Source organism: Pelobates fuscus, chromosome 1 (genome assembly GCF_036172605.1).
Source record: "Pelobates fuscus isolate aPelFus1 chromosome 1, aPelFus1.pri, whole genome shotgun sequence".
Taxonomy (NCBI): domain Eukaryota; kingdom Metazoa; phylum Chordata; class Amphibia; order Anura; family Pelobatidae; genus Pelobates; species Pelobates fuscus.
Window position 1 is genome coordinate 272,773,906 of NC_086317.1, and position 14,094 is coordinate 272,787,999.

At 41.3% G+C, this 14,094-nt stretch overlaps 1 protein-coding gene across 1 annotated transcript in view; it reads left to right on the forward strand.

The window, feature by feature from the left end:
* Nucleotides 1–14,094, forward strand: part of CALN1 (calneuron 1) — a 566,516-nt gene that overhangs the window by 488,564 nt on the left and 63,858 nt on the right. The gene's annotated exons all lie outside the window — the stretch shown is intronic.

Sequence of the window (14,094 nt, forward strand, 5' to 3'; positions counted from 1 at the left end):
CAAGTCTGATGGTGGAAACCAGGATTCCTAGTAGTTGCATAAACTTTCTTGCTCTTACTAAGCGAAAAAATGAAGAAACTGGAAGAGAAAACTTCCACAATCTGTGGAACTGTTCCTGAGATAGGGAAAAAGCAGAGTATAGAATTTTCCACCCAGAAATGTCAACCTCTGAGCTGGTGTGAAACTGGTTTTCTTGATATTCATCAAGCAGCCAAACTTCAGGAGTTCTGAAAGAACTGTATTCCTCTGTGTGCCTGCCTTCTATGGGTCTGAGGCTACCAGAAGTAGATCATCCAGATAATGGAACCAGGTGGTGATCTTGACTCTCAATATCACTATAAGCACATATAAGGTTTTGGGGCTGCAGTGAGGCCAAATGGTAGGGCACTAAATTGGAAGTTCTCGTCTGAAATAGTGCTGAAGATCTAGGGCTATTGGAATGTGATAGTAAGCATCCTTGAGTAATATAGAGATAAATAAATTATCCTTCCACATTGCTTAAAATATGGATCTTATTGACTCCATCCCGAAGACGGTTTAGGTCCAATATAGGCTTCCATGTGCCCTTTCTTTTAGCACCTAAAGAGAGACAAATATTGTCCCTGGAACCGCTTTTGTTATGGGACCTAAGAAATAACCTCTTCATCCAGAAGGCTTCTTACATATTCCTTCAGTGCTATACCTTTTGATTAATCTGTCTGAATTATCTTGTTGATATAGAGACTCCTGTGCCTGAAGAAAAAACTCAAGTCTATATCAATCTGGACTATGGATACCACCCAAGTCTCCTCAATGTGACGAGCCCAGGTATGTCTGATCCGCAAAAATGAGGCTTCTAGTACTGGAGGACAGACACAAGTTCATTGATCAAGAGCAAAATGACAGCTTCAAAGCTCTATCAGAACCTCGAAAGGCAGGTTTACCAACTGCCATGAGTTACCTCTATAGTATTCCCTGCAGGATCAGTAACTCCGTGTATCTCAGAAATGCTGGTCACTAAAGGTTCTCCTGTCTGACCATGAGGAGCTGGGATTCTTGGAACTTCAGTCCTGAGGTACAAATACCTTGCAGCCCTTAACCACCTTTTTAATGGATTCATCCAAAGCTTTTCCAAACAGCAGCTCCCCTTCGAACGGAATGGTGTAGAGGACAGACTTGAAGGATGAGTCATCATCCCAGAAACAGAACCATAATGCTTTCCTAGCTGCTACAGATGCTATAGATAAAGCCATTTGTTCAAGAGAATATCCTAGTTAGTTTCTGTGAAGAAGCCAGTTGTAACTTGAAGACTTCAGACTGCATCTTCAATCTTGGCTCTTAATATCTCTCTCCATAGTAGCCTTTAGATCTCTAATCACACTTTTCATGTACTACAGTTTAAAAATATTACATAATATTACATTACATAGCTTCATGATGCACCACAATTTAAAGACATCACAGTTTAAAGGAATCACAGTGTAAAAGTACCATAGTATAAAAACACCAGAGTATAAAGGCACCCTGTCAGGGTACCTGTGGTCTCTACCTCCAAAAGAGGTAGAGACTTAGCTGTTCCACCATTCAGACGGTCTGATGACTCCCTTCCTTGCGGTATATCCGGTCATGCAAGGCCGGCCGCGAGGGAGTGACTGCCTTTTACACCATCTAGGCAGGAAGTCATCATCAGGACACTCCCCCGGATCGACCTGTCAGTCAATTGCTGCAGGACCAATCAGGACGTCTCGGAGGTGTGGTTACTGCTCTGAACAGGGTATTTAACAGAGCTTCCTTCATTAGCTCATTGCCCTGTCGTGGTTCTAGCTTGTTCTAGTCACTCAGTGCTTGTGTTTTCTATTATCCCTTTTGGTTTTGACCCGGCTTGTTTACCTTACTCTGCTTATCTCTGTTACCCTTGATTCGGCTTGTCTCTCGCTTACCTGTCTTCTGTTACCCTCGACCTCGGCTTGTCTTTGACCATTCTATACTGTACTACTTACGTTAGTCCGGCCATTCTAAGGTCCGGTATACGTATCTGGCTACTGTTTGTACTCTGCGTGTTGGATCCCTGTCCCGATCCTGACATTACGACAGGGCCAATGGATCCTGCAAGTACAAACAGTCAGCTGGCTGCTCCTGATCCTAGGTTTGAAGCCATGGATCACAGAATGGATCAGATGGCGCTTGCGCTACAGGCTCTATTAGCTGGTGCCAATAACCCACCAGAGGAGATACGTAATACCCCTGTTTCTCCTGTCGGTTCAGGTCTAGAGGTAGCCACAGTGGGTGCTTCTTCGCACATTACCCCCCCAGTACGCTATGGTGGGGCTCCTGAGAAGTGTCGTGGTTTTTTAAACCAAATTAGTATCCACTTTGAATTGCAACCTCGCTCTTATCCTACAGATAGGGCAAAAGTAGGATTTATTATCACCCTACTCATTGAGAAAGCTCTGAGATGGGCCAACCCACTATGGGAGAACGATAATCCATTAGTTTATAACTATAACGCATTTGTAGCTGCTTTTAGAAGAACATTTGACCCTCCAGGTAGAAAGGTTAATGCAGCCAGATTACTGTTGCGCCTGAGACAGGAGAACCAAACACTGGTGGATTATGCACTAGAGTTCAGGTCTCTGGCGGCAGAAATCAAGTGGAATGAGCAGGCGTATATGGATGTATTTTTGAATGGCCTATCTGATGTAATCCTTGATGAGGTTACTACCAGAGAACTCCCTGAGAATTTAGAGGATTTAATTTCATTCATCTCTCGTATAGATGAACGTCTAAGAGAGAGACAGAACACTCGAGAGAGGAACCAGAGACCTTCTTTTAGGTTAGCTCCCGCTGTTCCAAGTCCTGACTCCACGATATCTTTGCTTACTGAACCTATGCAGAAAGGGTATACCCGCCTCTCTGAGGAGGAAAGACAGCACAGGAGAAGAGAGGGTTTGTGTATGTATTGTGGAGCCAAGGGTCATTTACTCTCGAACTGTTCTAACCGCCCGGGAAACGCTCGCACCTAAGTCTCTCTAGAGGACAGGCCTTGGGTGTTTCTATTTTGTCCTCTACTCCTGATTATAAAGATCACAGGCTTCTGCTACCAGTTTCCTTAACTTGGGGGAAGGAAGTAGTAAAGGCTATGGCATTGATAGATTCCGGTGCTGCTGAGAATTTTATCGACCAAGCCTTTGCTAGTAAGAACAATTTCCCATCCCAGCTAAGGGAGACACCTTTGGCCGTTGAGGCCATAGATGGTAGACCACTACTAGACCCTGTTATCTTTCGTGAGACCATAACCATTAATTTAAATGTTGGTATCCTACACGTGGAGAATTTATCTCTTCTGCTCATTTCGTCTCCTTCCGTTCCCATAGTTCTGGGGTACCCATGGTTGAAAAAACATAACCCTATTATCGATTGGGAGTTAGGAGAGATACTCTCGTGGGGCCAGGGCTGCCAGGATCGGTGTTTGTGCAAGGTTTCTCCATTAGCTAATATTAACATACCGGAGAATCCTACTCAGTCCACAGAAAGACAAATACCAGACCTTTACCTAGACTTAAGGGCAGTGTTTGACAAGAAGAATGCCGATTCTTTGCCTCCACACAGGTCATTTGACTGTAAGATTAAGCTTCTACCCGGCACTATGCCTCCGAGGGGCCATGTATATCCTTTGTCTGTTCAGGAAAACTCGGTTCTAGAGGAGTATATTCGGGAGAATTTAGAAAAGGGATTCATCAGGAGGTCTTCTTCTCCGGCCGGGGCTGGGTTCTTTTTCATTAAGAAGAAGGATGGCACGCTGAGACCTTGTATCGATTACCGAGGCTTGAATAAAATAACTGTCAGAAATGCCTATCCTATCCCACTGATTACCGAGTTATTTGATCGTCTTAAGGGCTCCAAAATCTTCACCAAGTTAGATCTCAGAGGGGCTTACAATTTGGTGAGAATCCAGCAAGGTCACGAGTGGATGACGGCATTCAATACCCGGTATGGCCATTACGAATACACTGTGGTGCCATTTGGACTATGCAATGCTCCTGCTGTATTTCAAGATTTGATTAATGAGGTACTTAGGGAGTTTCAGCATGATTGTGTTATCGTTTACCTGGACGACATACTAATACACTCTAAGGAGATTGAGACTCACCATAGACAGGTCAGAAAGGTATTACACAAGCTGCTGCAACATGGTCTATATTGCAAATTGGAGAAGTGCAGTTTTGATCAGTCTCAGGTAGACTTTCTTGGATACGTGATTTCTGGGGAAGGTTTTAAAATGGATCCTGTAAAACTTCAATCTATTTTAGACTGGCCCTTGCCCAAAGGACTCAAGGCTATCCAAAGGTTTATTGGTTTTTCCAACTACTATAGGCGCTTCATTAAAGGATACTCCTCTATCATTGCGCCTATTACCAATATGACCAAACAAGGGGCTGATACTAAGTTCTGGTCTAAGGAGGCTCTGGGTGCTTTCAAGACTCTCAAGGAACTTTTTGCCTCGGCTCCCATTCTAGTCCATCCTGATACGACTCTGCCTTTCTTGCTCGAGGTCGATGCCTCTGAGACAGCAGTTGGGGCTGTTCTGTCTCAAAGGTTAGGGGTGGATAAACCGTTACACCCTTGTGGTTTCTTCTCTAAGAAATTTTCTGGGCCTGAGAGCAGATATGACATCGGGGAAAGGGAACTGTTAGCAGTCATTAAAGCCTTAAAGGAGTGGAGACATTTGTTGGAGGGGACCCTACACCCTATTACGATTTTGACGGACCACAAAAACTTGTCCTATATTGGGGAGGCTAAGCGCTTATCCTCTAGACAAGCTCGTTGGTCCTTATTCCTGACTCACTTCAATTATGTACTGACTTACAGACCTGGTTCTAAAAACTCAAAAGCCGATGCATTATCTCGCCAATATGAACCTTCTACTGTACCTGAACCAGTTCTTTCTTCTATAGTTCCGAAATGCAATATCATTGCTAATACGAATCTCAGGATTCATTCTCCATTATTGGCCGAGATCATTAAGTTGCAACATCTAGCACCTAAACAGACTCCTGCGGGCCGTCATTTCGTTCCTCCTGCTCTTCAACTGGAACTTTTACAGTGTTTACATAATAGCAAGATGGCGGGACATCCTGGTATTCGCAAGACTTACGCGTTGATCTCTAAGGACTTCTGGTGGCCTGCTTTACGGAGGGATGTTGAGGAGTTCATCGCTGCATGTGAAGTTTGTACTAAAACCAAACAACCCCATACGCTTCCATGTGGACTCCTGCAACCCTTGGAGGTTCCAGAGAAACCATGGTCCTGTTTGGCCATGGACTTTATTGTCGATCTACCTATCTCTAAAAGACAGACTGTTATCCTCACCGTGGTTGACAGGTTTACTAGGATGGCACACTTCATTCCCCTGCCTAAACTTCCGTCTTCTCCCGAATTGGCAGAGATATTCGCCAAGGAGATTTTTCGCCTACATGGGATACCCTCTCAAATTGTATCGGACAGAGGCTCCCAATTTGTTTCCCGCTTTTGGAGGTCCTTCTGCTCTCAACTTGGTATTAAATTAAACTTTTCTTCTGCCTATCATCCTCAGTCTAACGGAGCTGCTGAACGTACCAACCAGAAAATTGAACAATATTTACGATGCTTTGTTTCTGAACACCAGGATGATTGGGTCGGTTTGATTCCTTGGGCGGAGTTTGCACACAACAATCTCGTTTGCGATTCTACTCATTCAAGCCCCTTCTTCATGAATTATGGTTTTCATCCGTCTATTCTTCCTTCGGATTCTCCTTCCCAGGGGGTGCCGTCGGTTGATGTTCATGTTGCCAATTTGAGGAAGTTGTGGGATCAAACTCGACAAATCCTTGTGCACAACTCTATGTTGGTCAAGAAACACGCTGATAAACGTAGAAGGGCGGCTCCGGTCTTTGTTCCAGGTGATAGGGTATGGCTGAGCACGAGGAACATCCGTTTAAAAGTGCCCTCCATGAAGTTCGCTCCTCGGTATATTGGACCCTACAGGGTGCTGACCCGTATCAATCCGGTTGCGTATCGTTTAGCTCTTCCTAATACCTTACGCATTCCGAACTCGTTTCACGTTTCATTGCTGAAACCACTCATATGTAACAGATTTTCCTCCACAATAGCCCCTCCTCGCTCCGTTCAGGTGGAGGGTCAGGAGGAGTATGAGGTCAACTCTATTATTGATTCTCGAATCTCCCGGGGGAGAGTACAATATCTGGTTGATTGGAAGGGATATGGTCCTGAGGAGAGGAGTTGGGTACCTCAGGAGGATGTTCATGCTCCCCGTCTCCGCAGGGCGTATCACTCTCGCTTCCCATCTCGTCCCGGTTCATTCCGCCCGGTGGGCGTATCTGAGAGGGGGGGTACTGTCAGGGTACCTGTGGTCTCTACCTCCAAAAGAGGTAGAGACTTAGCTGTTCCACCATTCAGACGGTCTGATGACTCCCTTCCCTGCGGTATATCCGGTCATGCAAGGCCGGCCGCGAGGGAGTGACTGCCTTTTACACCATCTAGGCAGGAAGTCATCATCAGGACACTCCCCCGGATCGACCTGTCAGTCAATTGCTGCAGGACCAATCAGGACGTCTCGGAGGTGTGGTTACTGCTCTGAACAGGGTATTTAACAGAGCTTCCTTCATTAGCTCATTGCCCTGTCGTGGTTCTAGCTTGTTCTAGTCACTCAGTGCTTGTGTTTTCTATTATCCCTTTTGGTTTTGACCCGGCTTGTTTACCTTACTCTGCTTATCTCTGTTACCCTTGATTCGGCTTGTCTCTCGCTTACCTGTCTTCTGTTACCCTCGACCTCGGCTTGTCTTTGACCATTCTATACTGTACTACTTACGTTAGTCCGGCCATTCTAAGGTCCGGTATACGTATCTGGCTACTGTTTGTACTCTGCGTGTTGGATCCCTGTCCCGATCCTGACACACCCCAATATAAAGGCACCACAGAATAAAGGCACCCTAAAATAGCAAAATCAAATAAAGTAATGAAGAGGAAAAAACATACATGTCCATGAGTAAAGGGAGAAAATTCCTCACATTCTAAGGGCTGTAGGACAGGAAAAAGACTGACGACCTTAAGAATGGAGCCTCCTTTTAAAGCATTTGGTGTTTTCCCTGTCGGCTGTAACGGGTGGAGCTAACCCATGATGTATATGCTGCCATGATTAGCCAGAAAATCTTATTACTATTTCAGGTAGAGATGTCCCGAACAGTTCACCCGGAACTATTCGCCAGCGAACATAGCTTGTTCGCGGTCGCCGCGGCGGGCGAACATATGCGATGTTCGGTCGGCCCCTATTCGTCATCATTGAGTAAACTTTGACCCTGTACCTCACACTCAGCAGACACATTCCAGCCAATCAGCAGCAGACCCTCCCTCCCAGACCCTGCCACCTCCATGACGAATAGGGGGCGGACCGAACATCGCATATGTTCGCCCGGTGCGGCGACCACGAACAAGCTATGTTCGCTGGCGAACAGTTCCCGGCTAACTGTTCGGGACATCTCTAATTTCAGGTAAGAAAATAGTTTGATATCCTTAATCCATTAGATACGAGACATATAACACCCTCTTTTTATTAAATATAGACACTTTATGGAAAATAATAATAATAATTATTATTATTATTTTACATCTATTGACCACATTCTGAACAGTAATTTTGTTTTACTATCCATTTACACTCGTAAAAGGAAAATCACTGCATAACGATTGCTCAATGCTTGGCCCGTTAGTTCATTCTCAACCTCCCTTTGAATTCCTTCAATACCAGACTTAAATATACACAATTTAAAACAATGCTAGCATACCCCTGAATCACGTACACATGTTGGCACACATTCAAATGGTATTTGTTTATTATAATTAGTTTTGTTTGTGAAATTTAACTTTTCTAAGTCTTTACAGTGCAGCTGCATAGGGCACTATATTGCAGCATGCATTTTGCCAAAGGCTGAACATAGAGAGACTGGCTGTGTGAAGCATTTAAATAGGAATATTAGCATCTGCTCCAACAATAAACATCAAGATTCTTTCTTTAGTTCTCAGCGAGATTTTAAAAGTCCAACTCACAGCACTGCTTATGCAAGTAGGTGTCATGGCACCCGCCCGGCGTGAGTATCGGAGACGTGTCCCTATGCACTTTGTATACAGACAGCAAGCGCTACTTTCATATTTTTCCCATGCAACCACCCCTCCTTCTGGCTTCCTGTCCCATGCAGGCTGCCGCATATAATTTTGATGGCCCCTCCTCCTCACTCCAGGTTGATGATGCGCACATGCGCATGTCATCTCATTGATGTGGTCCATGCACGTCATGATATCGTAAGGGTCAAATCCACCAAAGCTACATATCTCCTCATTAGTTGTTGTACTGTGCCCTGTTGAAGTTTCCATTTAAAGATTATCCGAGAGTAAAGTTTTCCTCATTATACAAAGTATTTTCTGAAATTGGCTTGTTCTTTGACTATTCTCAATTCTGTTGTCTCTGATCTCTAGTGCCTGTTTTATCATATTTGCGGTTTTCGGTCACCGTGACCATGACTTGTTCTATACCACTCTATATTTGCATTAAGTTGGGCCACTGTAAGGCCTGATAATATGCACTAGTTTCATAGTTAACTCATAGTTAACTTCTTCTGTGTGCTGAGTCAAAGTTATCCTGACAGTAGAATCATTAGCACAACACAAATAACTAATTTCTCTGCATTCAACTGCATGCATCTATAGGATCGCTGTGGGGTATTTGAAAGGATGTGTGTATTTGTGTATGTGTGTGCAAAAGGGATAATGTGGCATCAGTGTTGGGAAAAAAACAAAGGAAATAAATTGTTAAAACTAAAAACCTAAGGAAGCAATAGTCAGGTGGACACCACTAGATGTAACCTGGGCTTAATCCTTTCAATAACCAAGAAAAGAAAGTGACTGGGTCAGAGCATCTCCAAATGGCAAGTCTTGTGGGGTGTTCTGGGTATATAGTGCTTGGTACCTACCAAAAGGAGGGACAACAGATGAAACAGCATCTTGGGTGCCCAACTCTCATTGTTGCACAAAGGGAGCTACTGTAACTCAATGCTGGCATGATAGAGAGTTGTCAGAACAAACAGTACATTGTGTTTTATGCATATGGGGCTGCATACCTGCAGTCAGAGTACCCATGATGATCCCTGTCCACTGCCAAAAGCATTTTCAATGGGGAAGTGAGTGTCAGAACTGCATCATGGAGCAATGGAAGAAGGCTGCCTGGTCTGATAAATTATGTTTTCTTTTTGATCAGGAGGATGGTAGAGTGCATCATTTACCTGGGAAAGATGTCAGCAGGATGCACTATGAGAAGAAGACAGTCCAGCAGAGGCAGTATTATGCTCAAGGCAATTTTCTTCTGGGAAACCGTGGGTCTTGACATTCATGTGGATGTTACTTTGACACATACCACCTACCTAGAGATTGTTGCTAACCATGTACATCCCTTCATGGCAGTGATGTTCCCTGATGACAGCAGCCTCTTTCAGCTCGATAATGCTACTTTATACACTGTGAAAATTGTTCAGGAATGGTTTGAGGAACATGGCGGAAAGTTCAAGGTGTTGCCTTGACCTCCAAGTACCCCAGACATAAATCCGATTGAGCAACTGTGGGATGTGCTGGAACAACAAATCTGATCAATGAATGCCCCTTTCAAATTGCAGGACTTAAAGGATCTGCTGCTAATGCCTTGGTGCCAGATACCACAGGACACATTTAGAGGTTTTGTGGAGTCCATTCCTTGATGCATCAGAGCTGTTTTGGCAGCACGAGGGTGATCTACACCATATTAGGCAGGTGGTTTTAATGTTGTGGCTGATCAGTGTATGTAAGAACAGTAATACATAGCAATATATATACTGCATCATTATGACACGTATGGAGAAAAGTTACATTATGGTGAATTTGACAACACTGAAGCATTAGGACAATTGCTCCGAGGCTCATAGTATTTGTGAAGGGATTATAGTATTTGTAGGGGAACTATTCACATAGAAATTTGTTATCATAGATTAGGAGCACAGGAACTGTTAAAGAAAATGTATGTATGTAAAATGTTATTTTTCTATCACTGTTCTGTTTACGGTCTAAAACGTGTAATCAGCAAGAACTATAAGTAGCAAGAAGACGTGCTTCAAATAAACGGATGCAAAGCAACTGAAGATAAACTGATGGCTCTGAGGAAGTTCAGAAATATAATGGATTAAAGGGACACTATAGGCACCCAGACCACTTCAGCTCATTGAAGTGGTCTGGGTGCAGTGACCTTGCCCCCTTAACCCTACAATGCTAAATATTGCAGTTTCTGAGAAACTGCATTAATTACATTGCAGGACTAAGACTTCCTCTAACGTCTGTCAATCAGACAGTCACCAGAGGCACTTGCTGCTTAATAGGTGACTTTTGGTTGCCTAACTGATGCTGGACGTCCTTGCGCTCTGCATGAGGACATCCAGTATCTGTTAAATCCCCATAGGAAAGCATTGCAGCAGCGAGGAAGATTGGTGCTGGAATTGAATACCTACAGTAAGGGTTTATTAACACCCCTTGCCGGGAGGGCATGGCTGACTTTCTGTTAATTCACATACTAGTGCTTAACTGCAAAGGTGTTTTGGTATTTATAGTATATATAGTTGTAATGTAACCTGAAAAGCTGTTTTGTTTTGTTTTAAATGCAAACTAACATTTGTTGTGAAGAAGTGCCTATCGGGCATGAAGTGTTTAGTTTTACCCTTTGGGGTCCTTTCTTTGTCTTTCCCCATGTGACTGGGCTTAGTAGTATATTTTTAAATTAATACGTTAGTTTCAATAATATTTTTTGGAGCCTATGATTTTCTTTTACATGCTGCATAATTATCATTTTGGGAAAATTCTTCATTGTTAACACAATACTGACAATTTAAAAGGTTTATTTATATTGTTGTTTAACATGTTGTAGGCATTCCATTGTTGTACTGGAGGTTATTTATTCATTATGATTCTATCGTTTAAAAAAAAAAAAAAAAAATAGAAACAAGCCAATTAAAAATAGAGGGGGAAAAAAAATCTCTATTCTGTTAATGTAATAGAATAGAAATTTTGTTTTCTCGTTGCAGGTTTTTGGAGTATTCAATAGAGAAGAAGACTTTCAAAATGTGTCCATATGTTGTTTTTGGAATTTGAAGGCACATAAACTGCTTATAGAATTTCTCAGCAACTAGCTAATAGTGTACAACAGATTGTTATTTTTTATAAACATTTACTGTTATAGTTTGGATAGAATTTATAAACTAATTTATAAATGATTTTGTACCAATAGAGCATTGCTCAAAAGCAAGTAAATGCTATTTACTGTTTGTAAAAATGAGTTAAAAAAAAATATATATATAACATTTTACAATTTAACAAGTAATTGCAGTGGAGACATCCATCTGACATATATCCAGAATCAACGTAAACCAACAGAATATGTATTTTGCTTAGTAAATAGTAAGGTTAATTAACTTGTAGTTGTGTTTGTGGTCATAGGGTCTTGAAATAACATTCTCTCCCGCTAGGCTAAATCTGGAAGGCTAAATGCTTACATGTCTGCCATGTTGCAGCCTTGCAGGATGTGTACAGAGCTCCCAGCAGGAAGAAATTCTATGGATTTTCTCTTTTGTTTTTCATACCTTGGCATATCTAAATGTCTTGCTTAATATGCATTGTCTCAACATGTGAGCTCCAGCAACTCACATATTTATAAATAGGTGCAAGTGCAAGTGTAATGTTTTTATTTTAACCTAGTTCTCTTTTTAACTACTATATGCAAGGTTTTTAATTCTCATAAAAAGACTTAGTTAAGAAACCCTTGATGTTTACTGTAATAGTTTTGCATGCCTATCAGTCTTGGGCACAGAAAAAAAAACATGCATAATACAATGCTGACAACATAAGCAAATTGTCTCTGCTGCTAAGTGTAATCCTAGTTTTAATATTGGGTGACATCACATATATTACTAGTTGTATGTTGGGAATGAGGTTATGTATTTATACATTATATTATTGTTATGTAATACATTTTATTGTTGTATTAATGCCTAAATATTAGTATTTTTCACCCTAACTTTACAAAGATTTTTTTTCTGCTCTCCCTCGCTTTTTGTATTAGGTAAATGATGTAACATTTAACTCTAAATGCATGACTCACATTATAAATTACTAAGGAACCTTATTGGTCCAACAGCCATATTTATTTTATTTTATTTTTTAAATTGCATGTGCTTTTTGAGAAGATTTGTTTCACTTGAGCATTGGTTTGTTACTATATCACATGATCTTTTACTGACATTACTAACATTACTAACATTTCTAAACAGTTTATCTGATTAAGGCATCAATTCAGTATTTTTGGAAATTTTTAAAATGATTTAATATGTTTGGATCAACTTACAGAATATTTAACATTATGAGAAATCCACAATAGGGCACTAAGAAATAGTTAATTCTAATTTAAATAGCCTAAGATGGGCACTGATTGGCTAATAGCAGTGCACAGTGACAGCGGGGACCATGACAGCATCTTCCTGTCAGACAGGGAAAAGGAAGATCCTTTACCTCGTTCGATGAGGTCATGAGACTCACAAAAGGGGGAACAGCAAGAAACATAAGGGGTTGAGAGACACAAAGGGAGGTAAGAGACACAGGGAGTTGAGGGACTAATGGCGAAGTAAATGAAACAAGGGGTTGCAAGTAAAATATGCAATGGGTAAGAGACAAAAGAGGGGATACGTGGGCCAAAAAGGAGGGTAAAAGCCACAAAAGAATATTCTAGATACAAAAGTGGCAAAAGGCGACCAGATACACTAAACATTATAGGATACACTAATCAAAAAAATACACCAAAAGGATGTAACATACGGGGGGTGGGGAGGGGTTAAGAGAAACAACGGCCTATGAAGACTCATGTGGGGGTGGAAAAATGCATCCTCGTCTGTGTGGCCAAAATCCTTGCACTAGGCCTAGGTCAACACATGCCTGAGTGGTTTATATTTGAAATATTATATTTTATATGTTAAATGATTAATTTGTTGGCTTCAAAGTGAAGTTGCCACTATCGCGTTACTAGGTGTCCATATATTTGCTGTTGCACTAACTTTCACTGGTAGAGACTTTGCAACTTTTGCTCTACCCTTTTATAGTGTCAAGGCTTGTAAAGTGGTTTTTGCTTCTATATTATTAAGTCAATCTGTTAAAAGCTTCTTCCTTGTTGCCTATTTTGTTGCTCTACCTTATTTTCCATGCACTGTATTTTATGTGCTTATTAATGGGAGATTATGTAGTAATATAGGAATGGAGTGACTATAATAACTTGATTTTTGTGGCCAATTCTCTGTTAATAAAGCCATTGTGACTCAGACATGAAGGAGATGCACACTACTTGAGGTTCTTGTGAAAAGCCATTTGCGTAGTGCAGGACAAAAAAGCAGGAGTGTATCTGTGTTATTACTGTTATGCTTGTAGCATCCCTGGCAGTGCTGAAAGGAGATGTTTCATTAACATTTTCTAATACAATTAAGTATATTTGTATATCTATGGTAAATTACATATTTAAGCTTAAAGTGATGGCATAAATTAAATTAAAATTGTCAAACACCTTCATCAAAACACAAATATTATATACAAAATTATTAGAAAGGTCAGCAGCTGTAACCATTGGTATGCTCAAACACATTGTATTTACGTTAAAGCAACATTGTGTCCTCCTAGACACAGTTCAAAAAGCAAAAGCTGCTTCTAAAATCCCTAAAAAGAGGTTATGAAATAATTGCATTCAATTTCAGTTTAACATATTTAAAGTGAGTCACCATTCTACTTTGACGTAAGCTGATTCTTTGTTTCATTCCCAAGTACTTTTTTTCAACCACATCTCTATTTGCAGATCTCCATTTATTCAACAATTGAATCCAGGGGTGCATACAAATGACTCACATTGTGAGAATAGTACATATCAGTGAGTTCTTACTGATGCAATTTCATTTCACGTATTCTAAAAACTCAAGAGGCAAAAGCACTTCAGAATTCAAAGAAATATGACAAAAT